This window comes from Neomonachus schauinslandi, chromosome 1 (assembly GCF_002201575.2).
Source record: "Neomonachus schauinslandi chromosome 1, ASM220157v2, whole genome shotgun sequence".
NCBI lineage: Eukaryota > Metazoa > Chordata > Mammalia > Carnivora > Phocidae > Neomonachus > Neomonachus schauinslandi.
The window spans coordinates 577,441-585,895 of NC_058403.1; positions in this window are offsets into that span (position 1 = coordinate 577,441).

The following is an 8,455-nucleotide window of genomic DNA, read 5'->3' on the forward strand; positions in this document are numbered from 1 at the left end:
TCCAAATGGATGAAAGACCTAAATGTGAAACAGGAATCCATCAAAATTCTAGAGGAGAACACAGGTAGCAACCTCTTCGACCTCAGCCGCAGGAACTTCTTCCTAGAAACATCGCCAAAGGCAAGGGAAGCAAGGGCAAAAATGAACTATTGGGACTTCATCAAGATAAAAAGCTCTTGCACGGCAAAAGAAACAGTCAACAAAACCAAAAGACAACTGACAGAATGGGAGATTTTTGCAAATGACATTTCAGATAAAGGGCTAGTATCCAAAATCTATAAAGAACTTATCAAACTCAACACCCAAGGAACAAACAATCCAATCAAGAAATGGGCAGAAGACACAGTTCTGCAAAGAGGACATGCAAATGGCCAACAGACACATGAAAAAGTGCTCAACATCACTCAGCGTCAGGGAAATACAAATCAGAACCTCAATGAGATACCACCTCACACCAGTCAGAACGGCTAAAATTAACAAGTCAGGAAACAACAGATGTTGGTGGGGATGCGGAGAAAGGGAAACCCTCCTACGCTATTGGTAGGAATGCAGGCTGGTGCAGCCACTCTGGAAAACAGCATGGAGGTTCCTCAAAAAGTTGAAAATAGAGCTACCCTATGACCCAGCAATTGCACTACTGGGTATTTACCCCAAAGATACAAATGTAGGGATCCGAAGGGGTGCGTTCACCCTGATGTTTATAGCAGCAATGTCCACAATAGCCAAACTATGGAAAGAGCCCAGAAGTCCATCAACAGATGAATGGATAAAGAAAATGTGGTGTGTGTATACACACACACACACACACACACACACACACACACACACAATGGAATATTATGCCGCCATCAGAAAGACCCGAAATCTTGCCATTTGCAATGACGTGGATGGAACAAGACAGAGGATCATAGGGGAAGGGAGGAAAAAATGAAGCAAGACGAAACCAGAGAGGGAGACAAACCATGAGAGACTCTTAATCTCAGGAAACAAACTGAGGGTTCTAGAGGGGAGGGGGTGGGGGATGGGTTAGCCCGGTGATGGGTACTAAAGAGGGCACGTTCTGCATGGAGCACTGGGTGTTTTACGCAAACAATGAATCGTGGATCACCACATCAAAAACCAATGATGTATGGTGACTCACATAAAAAAAAAAAATCAAGTTCTCAACAAAACAGGAACAGACTCATAAATATAGACCAAACTGGTGGATGCCAGAGGGGAGGGGGTAGGGGGACAAGTGAAATAGATGAAGGGGTTTAAGAGTATGAACTTCCAGTTATAAATGTGTAATTCAGCGGTGAGAAGTATGGCGTAGGGAGGATAGCCAGTGATACCGCAGTCCCGTTGTGTGGTGATGGGGTTACTGCGCTTTGCGTGGGGAGCGCTAAGCAACGTACCAAGTTGTCGAGTCACCGTACTGTACGTCTTGTGTCAGCTTACTTCAGATCCAACAAAATCAGGTTCTTCCCTGGGCAAATCATTAAAGACGTCTGAATTCAAATTATTTCTTGGTATTGGGCACAGATTTTGAGTATTACGCTGGGAAGTTTTTGCTAGAGCCATATTAAGATTTCTGTATTCACCATGATGCAAACTTCAGACCTTCCCTTTGAGGAGTTCTCTACCTAGAAATCCTTAATTCACAGTGAAAATTCATCTCTGAGAAAGTCCTTTTCCTTACTGGACAGAATCAGTATTGCTACATATATTTATGTTTTACTTAGGCAATAAAATATTTCAAAAATTAATGCTATCTCTTTTTGCTTCTTTCTTTTCTCAGCTCTGCAGATAGTCTAATTATAGGTTAATTGGTCAGCTTGATTTATTTTCATTTCCATCTGCAATATAAATTTTTATTCATGATTCACTTTGCTTGAAAAAGGAATTAAGGGTAGAAACAGGAGGCAAAGGGGAGTTGGTGGGACCAGAGGTACATGCCGGGGTTGGATCCGTTTGCTGTTGTGGCCTCGGCTTTAGGCTCAGCTTTCTAGGAGGTGGCTGGAGCTTACACACAATAGCCCTGTGATCCCACGGGCTGTGGGTGGGTCACAGCACCTCCCTGTAAGGCGTCTGCTCGCAGCGGGATCCCATAATAGCTGCCCACACAGGTGGCAGTGGAAGGAGGTTAAGGATGCCACTCTGGAGATCACCAGGGCCACGGCCCCTCTGTGGTGTGTGACCTTCATGCCTGGCATTTTCACCTGGGATTTTGGGTGCTGTCTCAGAGACACTCCCCTAACCCCTTTCCTCACTCAGGAGGATGAGGATGGTAACTTCAGGTTTTCTTCAGTGAAAATAATTGAACCATTAGTTTGTTTTTTTTGTTGTTGTTGCTAAAGATTTTATTTATTTGACAGAGACAGCGGGAGAGGGAACACAAGCAGGGGGAGTGGGAGAGAGAGAAGCAGGCTTCCTGCTGAGCAGGGAGCCTGATACCGGACTCAGTCCCAGGACCCCTGGATCATGACCTGAGCCGAAGGCAGACGCTTAACGACTGAGCCACCCAGGTGCCCTGAGCCATTAGTTTCTACACGATGCCTACTGATAGGTGATTTCCAGCCTTTCTCCAGGGACAGTGATGGCCCTGGGGGCGTCTGAAGCCCATACTTGAGACAAGTGGAGAAGAGCTAGCTTGCATGGCTTTAGGCAGCCTCAGACACCTGCCCCACAGCCAGGCCTTCTGTGGGTGTGAGATGCGCTGGGCTTGACACCCTCTGTCTTTGATGCCCCTCTGGTTCTTGGGAGGGTAGAGGAGTGGGGGCTGCTCTTGGGCCATCCAGGAACAGGTGAGTGTTGAAACAGCCTATGGTGGCCAGAATACTTAAAAGACAAAACAAACAACCTATTGGGTGATCTTGAGTGGTCTAACATGCATATAATTGGAGTCCCACAAAATTGGGATGGAGGGAGGCAGAAAACCATCTGAGTAATGGCTGAGGTTTTTCCAGATTTGAAATATGTAAGCCCACAGACCTGTGAAGCTCAGCAGACACAGAAGAAGCACTAATTAGCTTTCAGAACTGTAAGAAAATAAATTTCTGTTGTTTAAGCCACTGTGTGTGCTCTTCTGTTATGTAGCCCTAGAAGACTAACACACCAACCATTAAAGAAATTTTACTAACTGTAGAGGGCTAAGCACTCAAGTTAAAAGGCAGAGACTGTCACATTGAATGAAAAAGCATGAGCCAGCTATGTTGTCCATGAGAAATTTTAAATGTAAAAATACAGACAGGATAAAAGTACAAGTTTAGAAAAATATATAACAAAAACAATCATAAGAAAGCAAAAGTACTGTCTCAATATCAAAGTAGGTTTCAGGAAAAGGAACGGTACTAGAAATAAAGAGATTTAATAACTAATGTGTATGCACCTAATAACAGCTTCAGAATATGGAAAAAAATGTGCAGCTGGAGAGGGAATTCGATAAATACACAAAGTGGGAGATTTCAACATTGTCTCAGCAACTGCAGACAAAATCTTGAGCCAGCTTGAAGTAACGGGCATTTATGGGACACTTCACCTCATTCTTTTCAAGAGCTTATGGACCATTTACTAAGCCCATGTGCGGGGTCAGGAGATGGTCTCGAGAAATTCAAAGGATTGAAGCCAGACTATTCTCTAACCACAATGGAATTAAATTAGAAATCAGTAACTAAAAGAGATAGAAAATCCCAAATATTTGGAAATTGAACAATACACTTCTAAATAAACAATGGTCAAAAATGGAAGTACAAGGGAAATGTTTCAAGCTAAACGAAAACAATGAGATAAGAGTTTGTGGGATGTAGCTAAAGCAGTGCTTACAAAAATGGTTGCAGGCTTACATGTTAATGCTGTAAATCAGGTTTCAAACCAGTGATCTAAGTGTCCACCTTAAGAAACCTAAAACCAAAGTAGAAGGAAGGAAATAACCAGATAAAAGAGTACAAGTCAAATGCTGTAGGAGGCTTAACGGAGAAGATCAGTAAAACCAGAAGTTGATGCTTTGAGGAAATTAACAAGCCTCTGGTCTGATCAAGAAAGAAAGAAAACCTACCACAGGCATAGAAAAGGTGCGTCGCCTCAGGTCCTGCAGACATAAGCCGGCTGTCCAGCCTGGTCACCAGTCTGCTGCCCTGGTGTGGTCAGCCTGAGTCCGCCATCCCGCCCCCTCTCTGCATCTGCCCACTCCCACTGCCCCGCTTGCGGATCCTTACATCCTGCCGCACCCACCTGCCAACGCTGCCGCTCCGTGTTCGCACTCCATTTCCTGCCGTGGCCGCGCATCCGTCTGCTCAGAGGCGTGAGACCACAGAGCCGGTATAAGGAGGGAATGTCCCGGGCTGCTCGCCAGCATGCCGCAGCACAGACGGACAAACGCCCTGAAAGACATAGTTGCCATCTAGGTGGTCGTGGAAAGAAGTGGGGAATTCAGGTAGCCCTGTATCTGTTTTAGAAATTGAATCTGAAATTTAAAGGTTTTCCAGAAGAAAGCTCTAGGCTCAGATGGCTTCCCGGTGAATTTTATCAAAAAGTGAAGAAAGCAGTAACAACCTAACACAAATACGCAGACGTTAGAGGAGGAGGGACTACTTTGCAACTCCTTTTATAAGGTCAGCATGACCTTGATAGCAAAACCAGACCAGGACGTTACAGGAAAAGGACATTCAGATCCGTTTCCCTCACACACAAAATACTTAACACACTAGTATTAAGTTGAATCTAGTGATAAAAGGATGTTGCATCATGATCAGAAAACTGGCAGAGGGTGATGGGCCTGTGGCTGGAGGGGATACAGTGTCCAGAGGGTTTTCTAGGGGTAGTAGGAAGTGGCGTTTAAATGCCACGGGAGGGGCCGGTGTCGGGGGAGGCCTTGCTCTCCTCTGGGAGTCCTGGGAGCTCCTGCACACCCTTGCTCAGTGGGGGCTGTCCACATGCTGTCCTTGCCTGGTGTGAGAGGCTGTGGGTCCAGACACCGGGTCTTTCTCAGGTTGTATAAGGTACGTTTGGGACATAGAAATCCTCTTTTCTGCAAAACCCGACTTTCTCTTCTTGAAGCGACCTTATGCTAACTTGGCAGTCTGGGGGAGATAATGGCTTTGTTCGGCCCGGAGCCCAGCCCCTGCACCAAGTGCCCTTGACGCCGCGTGGTGTCGGGGCTGAAGGGGATGGAGGACGTGCCTTCTCCTTGTTTGGACGATAGCCCGTCCCAAGAGGGTCAGGAGATGACCCCTCTGTTGCTTCACGGCTGCCGAGAAGCTCGACCAAGAACTTTGGAGCCAGGAGACAGTGCTGAGTTCACTCACCCTCCTGAGTAGTTGGTTGGCAGAGCAGGTGCTGGGGTGGGCTCCGCGGTGGTCCCACTAACCGGGGCCCGAAATCCGCACCCTGGCAGGACTCTGAGCACAGGTCTGCGTGTGATTGGTCCACACGGCCCTGGTGCCTGGTCAGGGGAGCCTTCAGTTAGGTCCAGTAACGGTCAGTGTTCCAGACACTCAGGGCTCACAGCCTTCTTTCCAAGGGACGTGTGGTCAGCAGGCGGCCTCCAACTGCCAGCCCCTCAGAGCCCGCCTGGAGTCCACAGGCCTGGGGGCTGTTGGGGGCACCCGAGCTCATCTCCCTCGGCCCCACTGCCCCTCCTTCCTTAAGTGTGCATCCCAGGTGTGCACCCTAATACCTGTCTGCACGCCAGACACCGGCCCAGGTTCTGGGGGACCCTGCCGGTCCCACAGAGTGCCGAGCCACATGAGAACCATGGGAGGGCTGATGGCTCATGGGGAGGGATGCCACAAGTCACGCAGAGTGAAGGCAGAGTCCCCCTGAGGCCTGTGCACGCCACAGGGCGTGGACGGCCCGCCCTGCGCCTCAGCCCAGTGCTCTGGCTGTTCCTAGGAGGGGCTGGAGCATTCCTGTCTCCGGCTGAGCTGCCCTCCCCACGAGCCCCGTCCCCACTTCTCCCATCCGCTCCCTGTGTTCTGCTTGGCAGCCCCCTCGGCCGGAGGTGTCGCTCTGTGGGCGCCGACCGGCTCTTTAAGGGCGGGCGACATCACAAGGCTGCGGAAGGCCGGACAGCCGTGGAACTCCGGGGCCTTGGGCTGTTTCTGGAGCGCCTGCGGGCTCTGGATTTCCACCTCCATGGGGCCCCAGGCCCACACGTGAGCACCTGAAGACGTGGCCATGGCCGGGGGCAGCGAGCTGATGAACAGGCTCATGAGTGAGAACGCAGACCTGAAGAAGCAGGTGCGCCTCATGAAGGAGAACCAGATGCTGAAGCGTCTGCTCAGTGAGAGCTGCCAGGAGCGCTGTGGTCTCGGGAGCCGAGACCTCCTCTTCACCAAGGTGCCCACCTACCCCGAGGACTGCTCGCCTGGGAGTGCAGGTGAGGCCAGGGGCCTGGGCAGCCGGGGCCAGCTGGCTGCGGGGCTCCCGGGAGCCGAGGGAGGCCGCAGGGCGCAGGCAGGGCCTGGCCTGCTGACGCCAATGCTCTGGGGCCCGCTTCCGTCCCTCAGGTCTGAGTAGACCAAGACCCGGTTCCCCGTTCTGCTGTGTGTCCTCAGGTAGGGCCCTTCTCTCTGGGCCACTAAGTCCGCACCTGGAAAACGGGGTGGGGGTCAGCCCCCCCCAGCAGTGGCTGCCACCCACCAGCCCCCCGCATGGAGCTCATGCGTGCAAAGCCCTGTGAGCAAGCATGTCCCTGGACTCCTTCAGCCTCAAGGGGGACCTTGGAGAGGGAGCTCAGGACAAGCAGAGGGCGGCGGTGGGGGGGTGGAGGTGGTGGGGGGATGGCGGGAAGAGGACAATGACGCCCAGAGGGGCAGCTGGAGAAACCCCTAGTCCCTGCCAGTCCTGACCTCCCACCAGCTGCCAAGGCACATGCTTGTCACCAGAAACTTGCTGAGGACAGGGCCTTGTCCCCTGTGTGACATCCCACAGCGGGGGCCAGGGCTGCCTTTTTGGGCCACCGGGGATGCCCTTATGCGGTGGCTGCCAAAGGCACTTGTCCCCAAGCCTTATTGGCTCTGTGACTCCGGCCAAGAGTCACAAACACAGTGTGGCTCCATCGTCCTTTGGAGAATCGGGTCAGGCTGGGGCCTCCTCCAGGGGCTCAGAGCTACCCCTGCGTCCGCAGTGGCAGGAGCCCTGGGGCCTTCCCACCTCCCCGTCCCTCCGGCATCTCGTCGGGAGAGGTGCAGACTCTCACTCAAGCCAGGCTGCTCCTAGGGGGACCCTGGTCGGGGCCCAAGTCAGGGTGGCGTCTCTGGGATGGCAGCCGGCACCCCTGTGTGTCACCACCAGCAAGCCCAGACTTTGCAGGACACCAGGCTTAGCAGGAGCTCCAGCCCCTGGCCAGCCTAAGGCCACCAAGCCTTGCACAGAGAGGCCTGGAGCCCCTGCTGCAGGGTGTGGGCCAGGGTCAGCGAGGCCCCGGCCATCCTCGGGGAGGGGCCAGCTCCACTGCGGTCAGGGCCACCGCTGTGCCCGGGGCTCTGGGACGCTGCCTGCAGGCCTGGCCCTGGCCCTCAGCCTTCTTTGGGGACTGAAGTTTGGAACTACTCTTGCACAGTGGCAGGAGTTTGTGAACCAAAGGGAGCTCCCCCTGCAACAGCTCACGTTTCTCACAGTCCCTTAGCGTCTGCCTTCAAAGCAGGATGTGCTTTAAGACCCGTTTTCTTTGTTCAACAACACGTACTCATGGCAAACTTACAAATACCCCAGGAGGATGTAACGTACCAGGCCGGGCCCCAGCTCCTGGCCCCATTCCCAAAGTCAGCCACTGTCAACGTTTTCCCGGGTCTCCCTCTGAAATGTGTGGTGGATATGTTCATGTGCCCGTCCCAGGGGTTCGTTTGGGTTTCCCTAAGCGGGATTGAGCTGTTGTGCATGTTGATGGCCCCCACCGTTCCCCACCACGGCAGCCAGGGCAGGGCAGACCTGCCGCAGGGGTCACGGCGGGAAACCCTTGGGTCAAGGGCCAGGTGCTGTTGAACTGTTGAGATAGAAGCTGCTGGACGCGCTCCGCCAGGCTGTGGCCTCGGACCCTGCCGGCCCCGGCACCTTCGCGACCCCAGGGCCGCGCTCCGGGGGAGGGTCCCGGGCTGCTAAGTTTCTCAGTGTGTTCTGTTCCGAGTCTACAACCACACTGTGTGCCAAGGACCATTTTAAACGAGATCGACAGTGTGTGTGTACTTGTTAATTTTGCCTTTGTCTTTGCCCTTGGAACTCTCAGAACCCTGGCATCGGCAGCCAGCGGGTGGGCCTGGGGGCGGGGGGCACGCAGGCTGGGCACTGGGAGGACCCTTCTAGTCCTTTCTAAAGAACAAGAAAAATCGAGAACGAGCTTGTCGTGTTCAGTTTCCGTGACCCCGGTCCAGCCGGGATGGGGTGCCCTCGGCTGGGGCCCTCGGCCTGCTCCGCCCAGAGGCCTCGCAGCCCTGGGCTCCGGCTGGCTGCCCTGGCGTCTGCTGGGATGGGGCTT